This window comes from Leucopleurus acutus (genome assembly GCF_964270905.1).
Source record: "Leucopleurus acutus genome assembly, chromosome: 2".
NCBI classification, from domain to species: Eukaryota; Metazoa; Chordata; class Mammalia; order Artiodactyla; family Delphinidae; genus Leucopleurus; species Leucopleurus acutus.
In genome coordinates this window covers 119,833,214-119,857,138 of record NC_139143.1, presented here as the reverse complement: position 1 = coordinate 119,857,138, position 23,925 = coordinate 119,833,214, and the positions used below count along the sequence as shown (strand labels likewise).

General features: G+C 38.1%; 1 protein-coding gene across 1 annotated transcript in view; it reads right to left on the bottom strand.

The window, feature by feature from the left end:
• Positions 1-21,753, bottom strand: part of TTLL7 (tubulin tyrosine ligase like 7) — a 152,837-nt gene extending 131,084 nt beyond the window's left edge. Inside the window, exon 1 of the mRNA XM_082834727.1 lies at positions 21,693-21,753. The gene's annotated coding sequence lies outside the window, so the exon portion shown is untranslated. The remainder of the gene's footprint in view (positions 1-21,692) is intronic.
• Between the last annotated feature and the right edge of the window lie 2,172 nt (positions 21,754-23,925).

The window sequence follows — 23,925 nt, the reverse complement described above, 5'->3', positions numbered from 1 at the left end:
GCCCACTCATGGCCCAAAAAGACCTTTCCAAAAAAGACCTGTGATACTAGTCAATTCAGCTAAGCTAATAATATTTCCTAGATATCCCTTCCTTACATAGTTTCAGGTTAGAGTTAGCCACAAGAAGAAATCTGCATGTAATTTTGAAGGCAGAAGTAAAGAAGTAGCCTTTATGCTCCAAAGGTCAGTACAGGGGCGCCATGCACTGTTGTGCATGTTGACACTAATCTGCTGGCTCCCCCTGTTGGTACAGAGCAGCATCTGAGCCTGCAGCTGCTCCAGATCCTGCCAGATCTTCTTCAGCTTCTCCAAATCCTGGCACATCAAGCCTTTCTGGACCAGGCACACGTGCAGTTCCATGGCAAAGAACAGCACCTCTTCCTGGAGGTCACCCACATTGTCAAGACTAAAGAAGGCAAGAGTCAGATATAGGTTCCAGTTTGTTCTTATGGGTTCCAATCTGTTCTAGTAGATTCTAGTTCATATTAGTTCTTTCCGATTTTCAGCCCTGCTGACCCAGCACCAGATGCAAAATTATAAGCCCTCTGTAGACTGCTTTTCATCTTTATAACAAATATTTTATTCCATATCACTCTTAGTGGTTCTGCTTCGCTGATGGAACCCTGAACAGATGCAAGTGCCGATTAGCCTGCCTGTCTTTCCAGCCTCTGAGCCACCTTCCCTTTCACTCTCTGTGCGGTAACCCCCCACTGCATGTTCCCACTACACAGGCTTTATACATGATACTCTTTCTGACTGAAATCCACCTCCATCGGTCCCTGGCCTTTGCCTAGTTAGAGCCCACCTTCCCTGACATTACTCTCAGAGCATTGGGTACTTTTCCTTCATAGCACTTATAGTAATAATTATACATTTATTTTTAATCAATTCCATCTCTGTCACTGGCCTATAAACTTGCAAAGAAATGCGACTATGTTTGGTTCTGCTCACAGGTGTTTTCCAAGCACCTAGAAAAGCACCTGGGACATGACAGGCGCTCAATAATGAGTGAATAAATGAATGAATATTTGCTTTGTACCAAGCACTATGTAAAATGCTTTATGTAGATTATCTCATGTAATACTTACAAAAACGCTATGAGTCTGGAACTATTATCATTCCCATTTTACAGATGAATAGATGAAGTTACATTGCTATAAGTGGTAAGACTGGTACCTTACCACTTATGCACAAAGAACAGCTTTACTCCAGCATTCACACTATCAATCCCTTTGCCCTTCACAACACTATAAGGCCAATTTAATAAGATTTTTCTTTTTCATTTGACAAATGAATAAGCTGAGAGTTAATAAGTTAGTTGACTTGCCTAAGGCCATGCTAGGTACCAGCTAAGGCTAGAACCCAGTTTGTTGCTTTTTTAAAAAAAAACCTTAAAAGCAACACCAAGTTTGTTGCTTTTTTTAAAAAAAAACCTTAATCCCGCTACCTCTCTGCAGCCAGGCACAAAATTCATCCCTATACTGTATCCACATTCAGATTCACCAAATCTCTCCTGTGACTAACCTCCACAGTAAACCCTCTATGAGCACACTCTTCTTTTCAGAAATTAATAAAGTTAATGGGAAGACATAGCACAGCACTTTATAAACAACACAGTTGTATGCCAATGTCATACAATGCCATGGCTTAGTTTCCATTAGCATCATTTTAACACATCTTAAGACCTTTAATCAAAGGGAATATAGAACGGGGGGAAATGTATATCATAGCATATTTATATGGAAAAGTTCTTCAAAAGGATGAAGTTAACTTTTCATAAGGAAAAGGAAGTAAGGAACAAGGAAGAAATAAGAGTAAGGGAGGGCTTCCCTGGTGGCACAGTGGTTAAGAATCTGCCTGTCAATGCAGGGGACACAGGTTTGAGCCCTGGTCCAGGAAGATCCCACATGCCGCAGAGCAACTAAGCCCGTGCACCATAACTACTGAGCCTGCACTCTAGAGCCTGCAAGCCACAACTACTGTGCCCATGTGCTGCAACTACTGAAGCCCACGCGCCTACAGCCCGTGCTCCGCAACAAGAGAAGACACCGCAATGAGAAGCCCGCGTACCGCAACAAAGAGCAGCCCCTGCTCGCCACAACTAGAGAAAGCCTGAGCAGCAACGAAGACCCAACACAGCCAAAAATAAAAAAATAGAATAAAAGAGTAAGGGAGGAAAGCCAAGGGAAGAGGGTGGAAAGGATGGGTTGAGAGTTAAATTTTTCTTCCTAACAAAAGTAAGCCATTTTTTCAGTCACATAGGAGTGTATGATTTCATTTGCCTCTACAAAATATGCTTAGTCATTAATTCTAAGTAAATCACACGGCCTCTGACAACGGCTGTCCTGTGTGACAAATTCTAGATTTCAACTGTCAATCACAAGAGACTCTAATAGTTCCACAGTGTCAAAGGTAATAATTTGAGAATGAGGACAGCAGAGTGAGAGCACATGGCAGATAATCATACCGACAACACATGTCAATCTTTATAAGACTCAACTCAATGGTTTAGATACTTCTCACAAATTCTAAAGTCCAATCCAAGTGGATTATTCCTAGCTTGGGTTTTATCATATTGGAATGCTCTGGAAACAAATAATCCTTCATTCAAATCCAACATTCAGAAAATGTTCTTCCTTTCTCTACTAATACCTCACCTCAAAACTGTTCTACTGCTATCAAATGAATTTAATTTTGTGCCTACAAAGGCTAACAAAGTAAAGGATTAAGCCCTTCTTTAGGCTTAAAATTCTTTAATTTTCTTGATAACCTCAATAGCAAAGCTTTTTAAACTAAATCATCTGTAAAACCTTAAAAAGCTAATTTTCCTTCCTGAAATCTGACACTTCAATTTTAAATACCTAATTTCAGCTTTGAATACATGATGCCTGTTGGTATATCAAGCATTTCATTTTCAGGTGCACTGACAAGCAGAAATACCAACTTTTATTCTCAGTCACAAAGCATAAAGTTCTTCAACTTCTTTTGCAAATATCTGACTCTACCATGATACACTTTTGCATTACACATTTTTGTAAGTCACTGTCAATAAACAATAACTAACATATAGTAAATGCTTACTAAGTACCAGATACTATTCTAAGAACTTTACATCTATTAACTCATTTAAATTTAAGAGCATATGTACCCTACAAATGCTTTAATACTTGAATAGGTTGAAAGAAAATGCACAAAGAAAAAGGTAAGACAAGAATGCACTTTATCTAAACAAAGTTGATGTAGCAACTTACAAATCCATTTCCTGGACACAAAAAAATGTTTGTTTTGTTATTTGAACATTATTAAGTATAAGGAACACACACATCCATGAAAAATGAATGCTTTCTCAGTCACCATTATGGAAGCTGTTATTGAAAACTAAGAAGCAAACTAAAGATTATGACAAGAACTAGTAAATTGTTATTTAAATGCAAAGGCAACTAATAAATTATATATTTGAAATAAATCATTCAGATATTCTTTTTGAAGCAATTATATTACAGAAAAATCATACTGAAAAATAATTATAATAAATAAATAAGCTTCCTAAGACCAAAATCAAAACAAACAACAACAGGAAAAAGCATACCAGAAGACTACTAAGTATATCAACTTAATACAATGGAAAATATAGACGTTGTTAATAAGCACACAAAAAATATTCCAGTCATCATAATATTAAGCGTAACAGATTCTGACGTCAAGTGGCAAAAGCATTTGTAGGTTAATACTCACTTTTTTGTACTTTCTAGAAAATATACACCAGACACAATCCACTATATAATATCAATACATTTCTAATAAAATTAGAATACTCACGTTTGAGATATTTATCTGAATCAAACTGATCTGCTATACCTGCCCTGTAAGTCACTCTGTAAGGTTTAAACTTGAATCTAAAATATTTTTTTAAGGTATTCAATCTATATTCTTGAGGCTGTTCAGTGAAAGACAATTCTATAATTCATTGAAATAACTGCATGGGTAACTCAGCTCCTGATGATAAAAGTAGCCATTTTCCTCTCTAGTAAGCAGTGTTCTCCCTTTTTTTCTCAGTCATATGCTATTCTATTGTTTGACAGAACAAAAACAAAACATGGTGTTTTCTACATGATATGAAAAGTGTTTATTTAGCACAGTGCCTAAAACATAGTAAGCACCACAAAAGGGTAAGCTATACATTATTGTTGATGTTGTTAATCAAGGAAACCAGACATGTATCAAACGCCTACCATATTCCACACATTGCACTATAGGCTTCACAATCAGGCATTTCAACATACACTGCACCAGAGGAGGTTTAAAAAAATACTTATGCCTATACAATACTTAGGAATAAGCTTAACTAAGGACGTGAAACTTGTACTCTAAAAACTACAGAACAGTGACAAAAGAAATCCTAAAAGGGCCAAGTAAATGGAAAGACACCCCACGTTCATGAATTAGAAGACAATACTGTTAAAATAGCCACATTTCCCAAAATGACTTACAGATTCAATGCAATCCCTACCAAAATCCCAATGACATTTCTTACAGAAATAGAGAAAACAATCTTAAAATTCATATGGAACTACAAAGGACATCAAAAAGCCAAAACTATTTTGAGCAAGAACAAAGCTGAAGGTAACATACTTCCTAATTTCAAAATATATTACAAACTTATAGTAATTATAATAGCATGATACTGGCATAAGGCTAGACACATAGACCAGTGGAACAAAAGAGAGTCCAGAAATAAACCCACGTAAATATGGTCAACTTATCTTCGACAAGGATTCCAAGCATAAACAATAGGGAAAGGATAGTCCCTTCAACAAATGGTGTTGGGAAAACTGTACATCCACATGCAACAGGATGAAATTGGACCCTATCTTAACACTATATGCAAAAAATCAAAATGGATTAAACACTTAAGTGTAAGACCTGAAACTGTAGACTCCTAGAAGAAAACAAGGGAAATGCTTCATGACAGTGGTCTTGGGAATGATTTCTTGGATATGACACCAAAAGTACAGGCAACAAAAGCAAAGGTAGACAAGTGGGACTACATCAAACTAAAGTTTCTGCACAGCAAATGAAACTGTCAAAAGAGTGAAAGGGGGCTTCCCTGGTGGCGCAATGGTTGGGAGTCCGCCTGCCGATGCAGGGGACACGGGTTCGTGCCCCGGTCCGGGAGGATCCCGCATGCCGCGGAGCGGCTGGGCCCGTGAGCCATGGCCGCTGGGCCTGCGCGTCCAGAGCCTGTGCTCCGCAACGGGAGAGGCCACAGCAGTGAGAGGCCCGCGTACTGCAAAAAAAAAAAAAAAAAAAAAAAAAAGAGTGAAAGGACAATCTACAGAATGGGAGAAAATATTTGCAAACCATATATCTGATAAGGGGCTAATAGTCATAATATATGAGAAACTCCTTCAACTCAATAGCAAAACAATAAACCAATTAAAAAATGGGCAAAGGAGTTGAATAGACATTTCTCCATAGAAGACCTGCAAATGGTCAACAGGTATATGAAAAGATTCTCAATATCACTAATTATCAGAGAAATGCAAATCAAAACCACAATGAGATATCACCTCACACAATTAGACTGGCTATTATTCAAAAAAAAAAAAGATAACAAGTGTTGGTGAGGATGAGGTGAAACTGGAACCCTCTCACATTGTTGGTGGGAATGTAAAATGGTGCAGGCACTGTGAAAAACAGTATGAAGTTTCCTCAAAAAATTAAAAATAGAACTACCATATGATCCAGCAATCCCACTTCTGAGTATTTATCCAAAATAATTGAAATCATGATTATGAAGAGACATCTGCACTCCCAGGTTCATTCCAAGACATGGAAACAACCTAAATGTCCATCAGTAGATGAATGGATAAATAAAATGTGGTGTATGCACACAATGGAATATTATTATGCTTTAAAAAAGAAAGAAATCCTGCCATATGTGACAATATGGGTGAACCTTGAGGATATTATGTTAAGTGGAAAAAACCAGTCACAGAATGACAGATACTGCATAATAACATTTTTATGAGGTGTCTATAATAGTCAAACAAGGAGAAACAGAAAGAAGAATGGCAGTTGCCAGGAGTTGAAGGGAGGGGAATATGAAGAGCTGCTATTCAAAAAATATAAAGTTTCAAAAAAGAAAAAAAAAATACTGATGACTGGGTCCCAGCCCCAAACATTCCAATTTAATTGGTCTGAGATACAGGCTGGGCATTGAAATTTGTTAAAGCTCCCCATATGATTTAGACATACAGAAAAGTTTGAGAACCACTATTTAAATAGATGTGTTGTTTCATTTGATCCTCATAGATTGCTTTATTAGTTCCATTTTACAGATGGGAAAACTGAGATTCAGACAGATTCACTAACTTGTCAAAGACTTGGACAGGTCTCCTCAACTCTCAAAACCTTTGAACTATACCATGTTGCCTTCTGAACTGCAAATATGCTAAAGCCATCCGTCTGTTTCTCACAATCTTGAAACCCTGATGAGAAAAAGCCAAATAGTTCCTTTGTAAACCTGCATATTGGGTATGAAAGGGTCCTCCCTATGAATTCTGAACTCTAGTACAGGGTTTTGCTTATTTGTTTTTTAAATACAGACCATGACCTATAGAGGGTCATGAAATCAATTTAGTGAGATTCAATCAGCATTTTTAAATGAAAGAATAGAATAGATGAAAATATAAGAGAGACAGACTGCATTGCATGTAGGAGGAAAAGTGAGTACTGAGTCTTGACATTTTTCTTTCTGGTGGGGGGCAGGGGGGAACGCATGGGTGTGTTTGGGTGTATGTATACTATGGCAAGAAATAAATTGTTATTTCTTCTTACCATGAGTTGCAGCCAAATATGTTTGAAAAATATTCTAGCTAGAGATAAAAGCATGAGATAAAAAGACGATCCTGAAAATGGCATTCATTTTCTAATTTGCATGCACTTAACCTGTGTTTTTCTCTAATCCTGGAATGTTCTCTTTCACCACCCAACATTCAAGCACAGCTTAGATGCCCTTTCTTTTCCTTCTATCTCTTAGGCAGAATGGTCTGTCCTTCCCATGAACACTGTTACATAATCTACCACATTGTATCATATTTTTAAAGTATTTGATTTAAAGTTCTTTACTGGAAAAGGCAGTGTCTCTCATTCTGAGCAATATGAACAAAACACAGAGCCTGATACATAGTAGAGCTTAATGTGTTTATCTGGGTTTTTTTTAATTAGGTTACAGCAACTCTGCATTATTTTACTCATGAAATTTTGGTGATACAAAATAAAAGTTAAGAATGAATCACATCTTCCATCTTTCTAAATAATCACAAATATAGTTACTTTAATATCTGGCTTATCGACACCTAGTCTACATGATACCCTTTCTCTGCCAAGGATTACATCAAAGAAGCAGGAAGACAAACTTTGAAGGTATCTCTATTGCATTAGCCTACATTGTTTATACCAGACTACTCTCTTATCTATTTTAATATTAAATAGACTTTTCCAATTTCTGTTTTCATACTTGGTTTTAATTAAACAGATTTACTGAACACATACCAAACAAAATACACTAAATAGGTTATGTTTTGTTTCCATTTTACAAATGGTAATGGGGAAAAAAAAACATTTTTACTAAAAGGCAAATCAAAATGAAACAAATAATGATTTATTCTCTTTTAATCTTAAATTCTTAACTCCACCAAACTCTTTTTATCATCTATGTTCATCTAAATAAAGGTATTTTATCATGTCTTTCACATTTCTTAACTTCATTGAAATACTGGCACTATTTGATTATTCAAAAAAAGTCTTTTAAAAATATACATTATATATATAAATATATATACAAATATGAGGTTTCAATATCTTATATCCCTGACCAGTCAAAAGTCCAATATTATCACAGTGATCTGAATAATTAAGACATTTAACAGATATCATTCACCATATCTAGTAAGCAGTTAATAGAAACTACAGAAATTTAAATAAAACAGAACTCAAATTTATTTAGCATTAGAAGAAAGTAATTTAAAATTATAATAGGATATAAATGAGAATTAAAATTGGAAGAATGCCAGAAAGCATACTCCCTAAAAATCTATTTTAGGAATCCGTGTGAAAAATTCTGCCAGTCTTTCTGCAAAGTTAACCTTCAAAATTTCTAGTTACAAACTTTTGCAATCTTAAAATGTGAAGAAGAAAATCACATACCATTCTTTGGTTTCAAATTTTTGGCCCAAATCAAATGGCTTTATGACCTTCTACTTTATGCAGCTTCACGGAACATTATGGGCCCAACTATTAGAATGAACAGCCAGCCATGGCTGGAGCGGACTGGCAGACAGCATCGCTGATTCATCTCAGGAAGAAGCAGGCTGCAGCACCCACAGTTCTGATGATGTCCAAAGAGGGTAAAGTAATGGTCATAAGCCAAGTATTTCCTCTTGGAGCACAGACAGAAGGACTGGAAGTAGACAAAACTCTGAGCTCGCTACATTTGAATTTCAATTTAAATGTGGTTCCTTTGGGCCAGAAAAGGGCAGTGGGGAGGTAAAAGTAATAATTTGCAGAGCTATACTGTGATCCCAAGATTGGACAATTTAAGTATGTTTTTTAGAATACAGTAACATTTTCCTGTTTCACGTAATTTCATTAACAAGTTATATGACTATTTCACCTATACTATGCTAAGTATTTAGCTTGTACTTTATAACCTGGAGGTAACCTATAACAAAAAAAATGAATTTCCTATTTTCCTCATTTTAGTCCATTAGAATTTATATAACAACTATCTCACCTACCAAATATATACCTAAACATTTTAGAGTTAAAATAATAACCCTTCATCTATTATATTATACAATCTGAGACAACTGCTTAAGAAGACCATTAGGATAAAAATGATGCAGACACCAGTCATAGAGATTAAGTTACAAATGTGCCCTGGGGACTATATGCACCAGAGAAGCTTTTCTTTCTCAGCTTCCCAGTCCATTTATCTGGCTCCTCACAGACCAGAATCCACTAATTAGAGGAGATAGACTAAGGGACCCTAAACCAGAACCACATCCAAAACTCAAATGAGACAGATAAATTATAGTCATAGAAAGAAAGGAAAGGAAAGGAGAGGAGAGGAAAGGAGAGGAGGGGGAGGGGAAGGAAGGGAAGGGGAGGGGAGGGGAGGGGAGGGGGAGGGGAAAGGGTACCCCTCTTATTTACCCTCTAGAATGACATCCTGCAGATTTTCCATAATATAGAGAAGAATTGCTCTTTGCCAAAAATTAAACATTCATCTAGTTTTCCTATGAGAAACTGCAAATCTCAACCATGAAAGCAAGACTAATAAATAGGTAGCATAAATCTAATAATTAAATATTTTTATATTTTTATAACTGATTTTTGTAACACATTGTATGACTCATTTTTTAAGGATCAGTTTAAATCAAAATTAAATCAAACTATACAGAAGACTTTCCAATAAAGCAAGAGGTGTTTTGGTATTTGGAAAAGGAAAACTGAATGAGAATTATAGTTTATTATATTATTATAACATATAATACTATATATTAATAATCATTTATAATTAATAATAGATTATGTTATTTTTATATGTTACAAATAAATAAGCATTTATTTAAACCCCAAAACTCTAATCTGGCAGTGAGGAAAATGGAAATTTCTAATATGATGGAAATTTGGCTACGTTATAATCAAATTAGTTGCTTAGAATTTGAAAACAATCATTGAGGCTAGGATATATAATTGAGTCTAATTCATTCTTTAGCACATGTTAAAAGTACCTAACTGACTCCAAACCTAAGATCATGACCTTCCCACTGATTTAGTCTGGACAAGAAGGATGGGCCCTCCTTTCTCTTGTGGGCCCTGGGAAGCAGAGAGGAGCCCGTGCTCTAGCTTCAGCCGCCTGCAGACATCACAGTGAATCTGAGTTAGTCCACCGTGGGCAGCCCCAGAAGGCTTTAAATGATGTGGAAAATGTGTACAGATTGTAGGACTTACTTAAGGCAAATTCACAAGGGATTACTAATGAAAGAAAATTAGACTCAAACGCTCAAAAGATTTTTAAAAATCAAATACCCATTACATTGATCTGAGCAAATTATTTTGCTATAATTTGCTATAATAATTGCTATACTGAATTCACTTTAAAAGAAACTGTAGCATAAATTTCACTTTGGATTTTACATAGCAACAACTTTGTTCCTCTTAGGCAATTGGTTTGTTTTTCTCTTTGATTAGCTTTTCAATTAATCATTAAACTTTCTGTGTATGTCCCTCTTTGCCTGGAAGTTAGAAAACTTGAATTAAATGTGTGCCCAGCTCTCAGTGCTTTGCGACCACCTAGAGGGGTGGGATAAGGAGGGTGGGAGGGAGATGCAAGAGGGAGGGGATATGGGGATATACGTATGCATATAGTTGATTCACGTTGTTATACAGCAGAAACTTACACAACACTGTAAAGCAATTATACTCCAATAAAGATGTTAAAAAAAAAAGCGTGTCCAGCTCTAATAAACATGCAGGATTTCGTAACATGGATTTTGTGAGCTAATGTCTCCCCTAGCACACTTCATCTTATTTTTTCCCCTCACTGATATTCTAAGTTTTTTTTTTTTTTTTTTTTTTTTTTTTGCGGTACTTGGGCCTCTCACTGTTGTGGCCCCTCCCGCTGCGGAGCACAGGCTCCGGACGCGCAGGCTCAGCGGCCATGGCTCACGGGCCCAGCCGCTTCGTGGTATGTGGGATTCTCCCGGACCGCGGCACGCACCCGTGTCCCCCGCATCGGCAGGCGGACTCTCAACCACTGCGCCACCAGGGAAGCCCCCTAAGATTTTTTTATCATCTCATCTTGCATGTTCATTCTATTACAAACTAGGTATCTTCAAATGGTATTACCAAAATCTTATAAAAACTCTACAAGGTGTACATTTTACTATATACAAATTATACTTCAATGAAGTACTGGGGAAAAATACAAAAGAAAAGTCATTTACAATAATCGAAATCAAAAGACAGTAATGTAAATATTTCTTGTACTATCTTTTAGTCAATTCTTGGTAAAACATTCTAAATTACTTAATCCTTGCATAAGTTATAACTGAATTAATATTTCTTTTATAATTTGTAACTTAAAATATGGTTATATGTCTATATAAGACATTTGTTAAAGTTAGGGTGGAGATAATTTTGAGGCATTTCATTTTGTAAAGATTACATTATGGACTTCTATTGGTCTATTTATCGTATTTTTTCCTAAGAGATTAGCATACATATCAATGAATTGATGTGGAGGAAAAAGCATCTTTTTGTGAAATAAAAATACTAACGGAGAAAGAGGAAAATGTGTACGTGTAACAACTTGTTTAAACCAATGCCAAGTGTGAGATGCATATGCCCATGCCTCTGGCTTCACTTTTCTCCTTGCCTTGGTCATCTTAGTAGTGCTTCTCAAACTTTTGGTGCTGGAACTCTTTATGCTCTTTCAGTTTTGTTGAGCTTTGTTTTTGTGGGTCATATCTATCAATATTCACCTTATTAGAAAGTAAAACTGATAAATGTTTAAAATAATTATTCATTCATTTAAAAATAATAATAAAACCATTACATGTTAACAAAAACATACTGTATTAAAAAATAACTATAGTTTTTTTAAAAAGGAATGAGTAACACTGTTTTATAGTTTTTCAAATTCCTCTAATATCTTTCTTCAAGAAAATAGATTCTCATACCTGTTTCTGCATTCATTTTGATAAGTTCTTCTGGTTGAAATATATGGAAAAAATTGGCCTCACAGAGATATGTAGTTGGAAAAAAGGAGTATTTTAATACCCTTCTCAGGTTATTATAGATATTTGAATTTGATACAACACCCAAACTCAACAAGCGGTAGTTTCTTAGTACCACATGAGGCCAGTAATATTCTAACAACCAAAACCAAATAAAGGAAGCACAACAAAAAGGAAACTACAACCAATATCTCTCCTGAAATTAATAGCAAAAAATATTTAACAATGTTGCCAAATTGAATACTACAATAAGCATGTATATGTATGTGTGTTTGTATGTGTGTATGTATGTGTGTGTCATGTATACATGACCAAATGGGATTTATTCCATGTATGCAAGGCTGATTCAATATTAAAAAAATTAATCAATACAATAATCCACCATATCAATAGGCTAAGGGAAAAATCATATGTCCATATTAATTGTTGCAGAAAAAGCATTTGATGTAATTTGATATCCACTCAGGATAAAAAGTCTCAGTACACTAGGAACAGAGGGGGGAACCACCTCAACCTAATAAAGAACATCTACAAAAAAACATACAGCTAACATCATACTTAATTGTAAAAGACAGAATAATTTTTCTCTAATATTGGGAAGAAGGCAAGGACGTCCACTCTCACCATTCAAATTATTTAGCACAATACTAGAAGTTCTAGCCATTGCAACAAGGCAAGAAAAATAAATTAAAGGCATACAGATTGAAAAGAAATTGTTTCAGTCTGCAAATGACATGATTGTCTACATTAAAAAAAATCAAAGGATCTACAGTCCTAGATCCAAAATGTGAGTTCAATGAGGTTTCAGGGTACAAGACCAACACAAAAACCAATTGCATTTCTATATATTGACAGCAAAGAAATGGAAACAAAAAAATTTTAATGCAGTATCATTTACAGTTGCCCCAAAGAATATGAAATACTTAAGTATAAATCTAACAAAACATGTGCAAGGTATGTGTAATTAAAATTATGATATTTTGATAAAAGAAATCAAGGGAGACATAAATACCTGGAGACACATATCATGTTCACAGATTGGAAGAATCAATATAGTAAAGATGTTAATTCTGGACTTCCCTGGTGGTGCAGTGGTTAAGAATCTGCCTGCCAATGCAGGGGACACGGGTTCAAGCCCTGGTCTGGGAAGACCCCACATACCATGGAGCAACTAAGCCCACGGGCCACAACTACCATGCCCACGTGCCACAACTACTGAAGCCTGCGTGCCTAGAGCCCATGCTCCACAACAAGCCACTGCAATGAGAAGCCCTAGCACTGCAACAAAGAGTAGCCCCTGCTTGCCGCAACTAGAGAAAGCCAAGGCACAGCAACAAAGACCCAATGCAGCCAAAAATTAATTAATTTTTTAAAAATGTTAATTCTCCCTAAATTAATGTACAGGATTAACATAATTCCTATTAACATATTAGTTAAGTTATAGCAACAAAATTCTACATTAAACAGATTAAAAAATGGATCTTCGAAAAAGAAAAAGTTAATCAAAATTAAGTTTAATTTGTTAAATAATTACACCAGGCATCATAATTGCAAAGTCTCAAAAAATCTCATGGACTTCAAAGAATAAAGAGGAAAATAATAAACAGCAACGTGAAACAATTCTATCAATACATTTTTAAACTGCTAAAAATAATCAGTGCTACACAGGCAATAAAAGCAAAACTACACAAATGGGACTACATTAAACAAAATTTTTGTGTATGTCAAAGAACACAATCAATAGAGTGAAAAGGCAACCTATGGAGTGGGAGAAAATCATTTATCTGATATAAAGAATTCCAACAACTCAACAACAAAAAATCAAATAACCAGATTTAAAAATGGGGAAAGGGGCTTCCTTGCTGGCGCAGTGGTTGAGAGTCCGCCTGCCGATGCAGGGGACATGGGTTCGTACCCCGGTCCGGGAAGATCCCACATGCCGCGGAGTGTCTGGGCCCGTGAGCCATGGCCGCTGAGCCTGCGTGTCAGGAGCCTGTGCTCCGCAACGGGAGAGGCCACAACAGTGAGAGGCCCGCGTACCGCAAAAACAAACAAAAACAAAAAAACAGTTGTTTGACTGGTTTAGAGTAAAAATGGGGAAAGGACTTGCATAGACATTTCTCCAAAGATGATATAACAATCCCATTTCTAGCTATATATCAAAAAGAACTGAAATCAGGGTATTGGAGAGATATTTGCACACCTATGTTCATAACGGCACTATTCTCAATAGCAAAGATGTGGAAGCAACCCAAATATACATCAACAGATGAATGGATAAACAAAATGTGGTGTATATACAATGGAATATTACTTGGCTTTAAAAAGGAAGGAAATACTGTCATATGCTACAACATGGATAAAACCTCAGGGCATTTTATTAAGTGAAATAAACCAGTCACAAAAAGACAAATACTGTATGATTCCATTTATATTAAGGTATCTAAACTACTAAAACTCATAGAAACAGAAAGCAAATGGTGGTTACCAGAGACCTGGGGGAAGGGGAGTTGTTGTTTAATGGATATAAAATTTCAGATTTGCAAGATGAGAAAGATCTAGGGATCTATTTCACAACAATGTGAATATATTTAACACTACTGAACCATACACTTAAAAATGGTTAACATGGTAAATTTTATGTTATGTGCTTTTATCACGATAAAAAATACAAAACATTAACTGAAAGAAAAAATTGTTGCATTTGTGGAATGCCTACAAAATATCAGAAATCACCCAAATAATTACATAAATCACAGTATTTTTACACTACTCTGGACTCTTTTCTTCCAGAAAACATGAATATCACTTGCATATTACCATAATATGTATAGTTATACCAACGGGAGAAAAACTCTTGGATTACCATTAGGTAATTTTACTTGGAGATCTAAATATCTATATTCATAGGTATTGCTGAGTGTATTTGTTTAATTTTGTTCTCAGTAGAAGCTATACTTTAGGACCTTCACTTCATCCTATATTTATTATTCTGGTTCCTTATGAATTCAAAAACAAAATTCACAGATATGCTTTCAAGCACATTATGGAAGTAAATAGGCCATATTATAACTAATGAAAAATACATTTAACTTTTAATTCCTTAGTCAAGGATGAAAATAGCTCTCAACACATACCCAAGATACATGTTTGTTTGTTTTTGGTTTTGTTTTTTGCGGTACGCGGGCCTCTCACTGTTGTGGTCTCTCCCGTTGCGGAGCACAGGCTCCAGACGCGCAGGTTCAGCAGCCACGGCTCACGGGCCCAGCCGCTCCGCGGTATGTGGGATCTTCCCGGACCGGGGCACGAACCCGTGTCCCCTGTATCGGCAGGCGGACTCTCAACCACTGCGCCACCAGGGAAGCCCCAAGATACATTTTTAAAAGAGAAAATGCCTCCTATTCCAAAATGACAACCTCCTAACATATGTAGCAGCAAACTTTTCTTTCTGCCAGAAATGCCCATTTGGCACTGATTTCTGACAAGTGAAAAAGTTTTCCACATATGTATAGTCCACTTGATTTTAAGAAGCACTGATCCCTCCCTTTAAAACTTTCCTGAATATTAAAATGTATGCTTTCCTTTAATTTTTGCAGCAAATTCCAGAAATAACTTGTTTAAATTTTCCAAAAATAATGGATTGAAGTATGTGTGTGTTGACTAAGGGTGAAACTGACATGGACTAAAGTAGACATCAGAGATTAGGAAAAAGTATTCAATGGATTTGACGACTTTTTTTTTTTCTCAAATACTGTAAAAGTAGTAAAACCATTAAAACTATCTAATAAATGAATGAAGGTCATCCCCTTGTTTACATATAACAGTAAATAGTAGCGCCTATTGTCAAAATTAGTATAAAAGGGGCAGCTGTAGACCAATTTCTAATCCTATGATGATTCGGCATGCATTTTGCCTGTTTTTTTTTTTTTTTCCCTCTGCCTAGCTCGATTTTTCACATCAGTAAAACGGAGGAAGTAATATCTGTCAATCTTCAGGATTCTAGATTGAGAGATGTAAGTAATTAAATACAACATTATCATCTTGGATGTGATCAAACCCACAGCTAAATGAAAATGTCTCCATCTGGTTTCATGTGAACTAAACTGATTGTAGAAAGTGTTCAATTTCTATCTTTCCTCTCCATAGAGTAGCTAGCACATATTTGTTTGGGTAACTGCAGACAGACCGATTCTAAATATAAACTGAGACGTGTGCTAAAATTACTGTCCTGATTTTTCAGCAATCACTATGAATGTCACACATGATTACAGATTTTATTTATTAAATACCTGGAAAAAATATATTTTAAATAATAGCAATGACAAAATTACACATGAAAATCTTCCCATCAAATGCAATGATGCAAATTAAATCCACAGTTCCTAACTTTTCCTACCAATACACCACACATACAACCATTCATATCACAAAGCCAGTCAAACACAGTACTAGAATCACATCAATTAGATTTTACACAAATTTTAAGTGGGCTCTCTTCGCTTACAAAAGAAAGACAGTACTACCTTAAATGAGAAGTATACCTAAACAGCCCTAAAATTCTAATCCAGCAAAGAGCATAGAAATAATCTTGAAGCTGCTGCCTGGATTACTGCTGATCCATCTCCAAATCTACAAATGCTCACTTTACTTTAAAAAGTCAACTTCACTGCAAATAAGCTCACAGAGGAGGGAGGAGAATTTTTATGAAAACAAGCTACTGCCACCTTGCTGAATTAGATGTGTCACCAGTTCAGACTTTGCAAAGTAGTGGGTAAAAGAGATAGAAATGTTCAAAATAATCTTTTATCAAACATAATGTTCCATTTCACATAGCTACGCAGAACAAAAATAACACAGAAGTTCGGAAGCTCAGGTGCCATAACATAATTTAGAAAAACCAAACAATGTGGACAGTTCAGCATGCCCATTGGACCAAAAATATCATCAATTGCAAAAGAAAGGAGTAATCAGCCCCAGGGGAGACGCAGTGACCACTTGACCACCTAATTCTAAACCTTCAAAGAAGTCAAAGAAACACAGTCCAACTAGTTGCTTACAAGTAAGAAGTGAAAGAAAAAAGAGAAAATTGGATTTATCACTCAACTCCCAGAGCCTAAACAACCCAACACCTTGGCTTTGTCAACTATCATGTGTACCGTGGGTGGGAATGTGTCAGGTAAATGTCAAATGGGAACTAACGAAATAAGGGTAGTGGAGAATAAATAATAATAATAAATAATTTAAGTTTTTAGCTTTAACTTAACCCTAGGGAAAACTGTTGACTAAGCCCAGTTGAACTTTGACAAATAATGCCTGGGAGGAATGGAAATAGACTTACCACCTTCTAATAGCTTAAGCAAACTGTTTTAAATAGTAGGTCCCAACTAAGCACACGACAAATTCTGCCCAGAATATTACTCAGCCTACCTCAGTGCCCAATTTCCACCAGAAATCATCTGTCAGGTCCTAAAAAGACGGAGGCTATTTTTGGTTTGTAAAGTGATGCTTCAGTTTTCATTGTTTCCTTTCACATCTCCCCAAACTGATGATATATTCCAAGTGCCTGCCTCTCTGCTAACTACTTGTGCCCTCGAGGCACTTCCGTATCCCTAACTCCCCTTCCACTGGTTCTCAGAGACACTTCATGGCCTCCCTGCCTCAGTGGCTCCCTGGCCTCAAATTCCAAGGAGAACGGGGGTGGGATCCAGAGGAAACCCAGGTGAGAGCCTGGGGAAGCAAGGCAGAGGCCTGGCCAATGTACCTGTCCAAGGAGGTAGCGTCATGTAATCCTACAACTGGTGGGACACTGAAGCACACTGTCTCTCCTCAATGAGGGGAATTTCCTCTGGTCGAGAAATACTGGGAACGAGAGGAGGGGACACCCGAATGCCGGCAGGGCATGTTGGAAACCTTAGGCGACTCCCCAGCGGCTGCTGTTCTCAAAGGCCATCTCTGGCAATGTGCACGTGGGAGAGGGCGAGAGTCTTCAATGTCCACCAGACACTCTTGCACCATGTAACCTGGGCTACTGCTGAGAACTGAAGGAGGTCTGGAATTCCTGTGCTTACCTATGTGGATTCTCCAAATTAGAACGCGATAGTGAGTTCATAAGCCTTGCACTGCCGGGATACTGCAGCTGAGACCTGGGAACCTGATACAGAAGGGTGGAAGAAGTTTGAAAGAGACAGATATTGTGTGGAGGATAGGGGTGGATTCCTGAGGGAAGGGCACGGTAAAGGAGAGAGTTGACGTCCACAAATACAACACCAGGACCAGAAAGTAGTCTATCACACAAGCCCCTTCTCTGGCTACAAACTCTTGCTCACTCTCGCCAAACCTGTCCTCCATTATTTACATCTTCTCTCTTCAGTGGCCCCAACTGCCTGCCTTTCTCCCAGTATCCATGATTTAACTAATCTTTCTAATCAAAAGACAAGTTTGCCTGAAATAGTATAATCTGAGGAGTCACAGACAGGAGTGTTATTAATTATTAACATGCAAATATCCTGTACTTAATATGCTAATGCTCCAAAGAATACAGAATCCAGTAGAGTTTTAAAACTTGCATAAAATTTAGTCAAAGTAAGCATCACAAAAAAAATCTGTAACTATGTGTAGTAATGGATGTTAACTAGACTTACGGTGGTGATCATTTTGCAACATATACAAATATTAAATTACGTTATATACCCAAAACTAATAAAATGTTATATACCAATTATAGCTCAATTTTTTTAAAAAAAGTCAAACAAGAATTCATACCTTTTAACCCAGAACTTTTATTTCTGAGACTCTATCCTAAGGAACTAATTTCTAAAATTTAGAAAAGAGCTTATGAACAAAGATGTTCATCACAGTGTTATTTATTATACAATGACTATGTATTTGTATAACAGATTCACTTTGCTGTATACCTGAAACTAACACAACATTGTAAATCAATTATACTGCAATAAATTTTTTTAAAAAAATACAGTGCCAATGAGGAGTGATTAGGAATTTATGGCACATCTACCTCACGGAAACTTATGTAGGCATTTTAAATGTTCACTGTCAAATTGTAATTAAGTGAAAATTACTGTTATAAAATTCAAAGTAAAAATGTATAAAAAGTAATATACACAGCATGATTAAAACTATGTGCGGAAAAAAGAGTGGAAGGAAACACATCAGTATGTTAATAGTGGTTGTCTTCAGTTAGTAAGATTACGGTGATTTTTTTAATATATTCTTAGTTTCCAAATTGTTTGTAATACTATAATGAAAGGGGGAAAGCTTTTAAAAAGGCAAACCTCCTTGGAAGAGGAAAAATCTTACTTGCATAGAAAACTTTCTGGGTTAGTACTTTTAATATCAGTACCCAGGAAATATAACATTTTCTCAAACGGCACTTGGAACAAGGAATATGGAGCAAGACAAGCCAAAGAGAAACTTGGCTTGCTCAGTGACCTACACTAGCTCCCTATGATTACCCAATAAGGAGCAGATTTCACTGCCTGATACGCAAGGTTCCTCCTAATTTGTCACCATGCATCCAAACAGTACATGACCACTTCTCTGCTGAACTTCTTCATCTGGCTTTCTCTTTCCTACTAAAAGCCTTCCCATCTCTCAGAGAGTGATTTAGTACACTTCCATCCATGAAGACTTTCCTGATCCTCTTATGGCCCTAGCCATTACTATTTCTCCTTCTTCTTAAGGTGTTCATGTGGCACTTAAGTCTGCACTACATTTTTCCTCTACCTATTTGGTTAATTGCTCATATGTAGGTAAATATTTTCCCAGCTAGACTTTTAGTTTCCCCAGCTAGACTTTTAGAATTTAGATGGTCTGCAGATAGTAGTCATTTGACAAACACACACACACACACAAAGGGAAGAGAGAGAGAGAATACAGTTCCAAAGCCAAGTTGGTATTATATTCATACTCAGTGATGTTATCTAAATAAAGTGTATTGCATCTGTTTTAAAATGCTCCTACTGACCCTCCAACGCTAGAACATGCACTTTCCTTTTTTTTTAAATAGCAGTGGGATTGTATTTTTGCTTATTCATTTATACCAATTCTGCTGTCTCCTTTGGGGTTAAACAGATTGGACCACAAGAGGCCTCCCTGAGGTCAGGGTATGGTCTATAGCCATATAAAGAACAAAAAGAAATGACCTCCTAGAAATCAAACTTAAGACTCATCTCAAGACCCTACTTCTCTTAACAGCCTTGTCTGAACAACAAATGTAAATTTGTGCCTCCATTTTATCCCTTTAGTCTATCAATATCCTCATCAACTCAAAAAAGAATTCTCCAATGCAAATGGTTAAATACTTTAGAAATGGTGGACTAAGATGACTATGATCCTACCTGCCCTCATATACTAGTCCAGTACTTTGAGATAATGAGCATTTGTACTATAGCAACCTGCTTCCTGAAACATCAACAAGAGTTGCATATCTTAAGAGAAAATACATAAATCGTAAATGAAAGCAAATCAAATAGCCAAACAAGGAACAAAGAAAAACCTAGCATCCATTATTTTTATAGAAAGAGCATACAAGGTCAATATAACTGTTGACTCTGAAGGGCAGGGTAAAAACAAATCAATACAGTCTTCCACTATACAGAGCTACACTTTGCTACAACACATGTTTTGTGTAAGAGTCAATGCTTGTCCAGATTCCACCACTAGCTAGCTGTGTAATCTTGAACCTTCTCTGTATTTCAGTTCCTTCGTCTGTAAAATGGAGCTATCACCTGCTATGCCAAAGCACAAAGCATTCACCATCTATCACTGCCAAAAAAGTGTTGAACAGCTCCTGTTATGACCTAGCTCTCCTATGCAGTGTGGTCCAGATACTACATTTTGGCATATGCTTTCTAAGAAAATAGTATATTTTTTCATATAATTCAAAGAATGCTCCTACTTTCACACTAAAAGAATGATAATTCCATACACAGGAAGTTTACAGGTTGTTGCTGTTGTTTGAGATTACTTCTATGATAATTAATACTATGTTTAATATGTAATAAATCATATACCTGTACATATAACTTGGACACACTTGGATACACAACTCTTTAATACAGTGGAAGGTTCGTGGGCTTTGGGATCAGGGCATCTCATATCCAAATACCTATGCTGTGACCTTGAGCACTTAATTTAACTTCCCCGCTCTTCACTTTGTACATTTGGTTCTGAGTTGTTGTCATGATTTAATGAAATTATTTATATATATATATATATATATATATGTACGTATACATAAAGTGCCTGGGCTCTGAAAGTATTATTTCCTACCTCCCTTAAATCTTTTCCTACTATGTCAAGACCAATCAAACCCACTCTGAATACAAGACAGCTTGGATACAGCATCTTTCTCACACGTTAGCGGGGGATGCAACGCGATGTCAAGTTGCACGAATGATGGCACGAATTGGGCATCCAACCGAGGAAGAAGTAGAAAAAATGACAGGTGTAGAAAAGGGCCCTAGACTTCACTCGCCTGTGCGAAAAAGACACACTGAATACTGCACCGCACACTCACGGAGGTCTGTACCGTGATGTGGGAAAAGGACGGAATCACAGAACAAGCCAGCAGGGAGCCTCCTAGCTCCCCCCACCCGACCTCGCCCGCCGGGGTCGTTCATCTGGAACCCAGAAGCTGAGGAGAGAGCAGCAACTGACCTCGCCCCCCCCTCCCCCATTCTGCCCAAATCTCTCAGGGCGCGAATGGTGCTGAATCATTAGCACCAACAGCAGCAGCTCCCCGTGCCGCTGCTCCCGCGGGGGCCAGTGTCCCCGGAGCAGTAACCGTCCGGGCGGGGGCCGACACCTCGGGGGCGTGGGGACAGGGAAAGGGGGTCAGGGAGGATCGGGGCAGCAGGTACTCACCGGGGTAAGGAAAACCCAGCCCGGGTCCTCGCCTCCGGGCTGCGGACGGTCCCTCCACGGCTCCCGCGCGCCTCGGCTTCCCACCGCAGCTGCCCCGGGCCCGGCAGCCCGCGCTGAACGTCGGCTGCTCCCCTCCGCCCGCCCTCCCACCCACCCACCGCCCGCGGCAGCCACAGCTCTGGGCGCTGGCGCTCGACCCAGAGCAGCTGGAACAGGGGTCGTTGCCAAAGGGGTGGTGGCTACCGACGGGCCAGACCATTCGCGGGCGGCAACCGGGGGTGCGCGACGTGCGCGGCGGAGCGGGAGCGAGGGCGCCGGGGCCGGCGACGGTTGGGAGGAACCAAGGACGAGGGGGCTCCTCAGCACCCCGCCCCTCTCCGGGATGGCTACGGGCGGGAAGGGCCAACCGAGGAGCGTCCGCTTTTCCCTACTGACGACTGAGAAGGTGCTTTAGCTTTTCCGGCCCCCCTCCCGGTTTGCTTTGGTCCCGCTCTGGGTTCTTTTAGAAGCCGGCAAACAGAAGACCTAGCAACGCGGGCGCCTGGGCGGTGTCCCCTCCTAAGGAGATGTGAAAGGGCGCTGGGCCGGAGCCCTGCCTTCGTGCCCCTGCTGCTCCAGCGCGGGACCCCGGGGCGCCAGTCCTGCTGCAGAGCTCACCACTGATGTATTACCACCAAACAGAGCGGGCCGTCTGGAGCCCTTGAAGGGACTCTTCAGATCTTTTATCCAAGCATCTCTGTGGAACAAAAAATAAAAGGGTATTTATCCAAAGCCAGCTTAAAAGTTAGAAAATAAAATCAAGTGGTGCCCCCATCCTGTAGGTGCTTTGTAGTTACGGAGAAGTGAGCGACAGTCTGATATCTGTTTTCCTTTCCTCCGCAAAGGTTGCACCACAGCAGATGGAAAATGTAGATTTAGGAAACCGCTTTAACATATAGATCTATACAAGATGATGAAAGAAATGCACAACTATTTGAGGGTCATTGTGCACCATTTTACAGATCAGTGTCTTGGGAATGGGGAGGGAATCGTGTCTTCATATGAAGTGAACTTTATGTAACTGGAAAGAGACGCCCCACACGTGACATCCCTTAGACTTTAGTGAAAGCACTTTTGTGGTCCCTGCCCCTGACACAACCAGGCTGAAACAAGTTCCTGTCAGACCATGGTGGAGATGGAGACAAGTGTATTGTTCTCCTTATAGAAAGAAAAAAAAAGAACAGAGTTGGCAACTACCTATAAAATATAATTTAAGGGAGACCAAAAAAGGCCCACCAGATTCTTCTCAATATGAAATTCCACAGTTAATAGCCGTTTTCTCTGGATTAAGGCTTTGTTCTCTTTTGAGTAAATTAACAAGACTTTTTAACATAAATTGAGTACCAGCTATGGACCAAACACGGGGCATGAGGGATTTTAGTTTCCCAACCAGGGATCAACCTGTGGCCCCTGCAGTGGAAGCATGAGGTCTTAACCACTGGACTGCCAGGGAAGTCCCCATATAGCTGCTACTTTTAAAAAAGAGAAACTGGCCTCAGAGTTTGTTGTGCTGGGTTCACATATCATAGAATGAGTGGCAGACCAGGCATTGCAACCTGGAGTTTTTGACTAACGCTTTTCCACTAGAATGCCTCTGGGAAACACAGGCTAAGCCTTATCACACCCATGATTGGCACTTGAACATGAGTTTGCTTATCCTTCCCTTGTGAAAACTAGGTTTCATAGTGGAGAAAGGAACACTTCAGTATCTAAGTTGGACGTCACCCTGAGATTAGGAATAAGGATCAGAAAGAAGAAGCTGGACTTCATCCAGAACTAGACTGAAAACATCTATTTCAAAAACGCATGATTAAAGTCATGTGAAGGTGAGGAGGAATTCTTCACTATTTTTTTGTTAATCACTATATGGCATTTTACACAACACTTAAACAATTGTTACTCTATTACACTTTACGCTATTATTCTTCCAATCCCAGGTAGGAGAAAGAGTTTTTTAATGAGCCTAATGTCATTATATACCTCCTTATATACCTTACTAGAATTTAAAGAAGTTAACAGGGCATTAACAACTTTCATATGACCTTAAAGAAGCTTTCTGAAAATTAAGAAATTAAATTGTTAACCTTATGTTGTGCCATTGTTATGATGTTAACTTTTGTTATAGATGTTCGTACATCAGTACCAGTGCAACAGAAATGCCCTGAGCTCTACGTTGCTGAGAAGCCGGGGCACT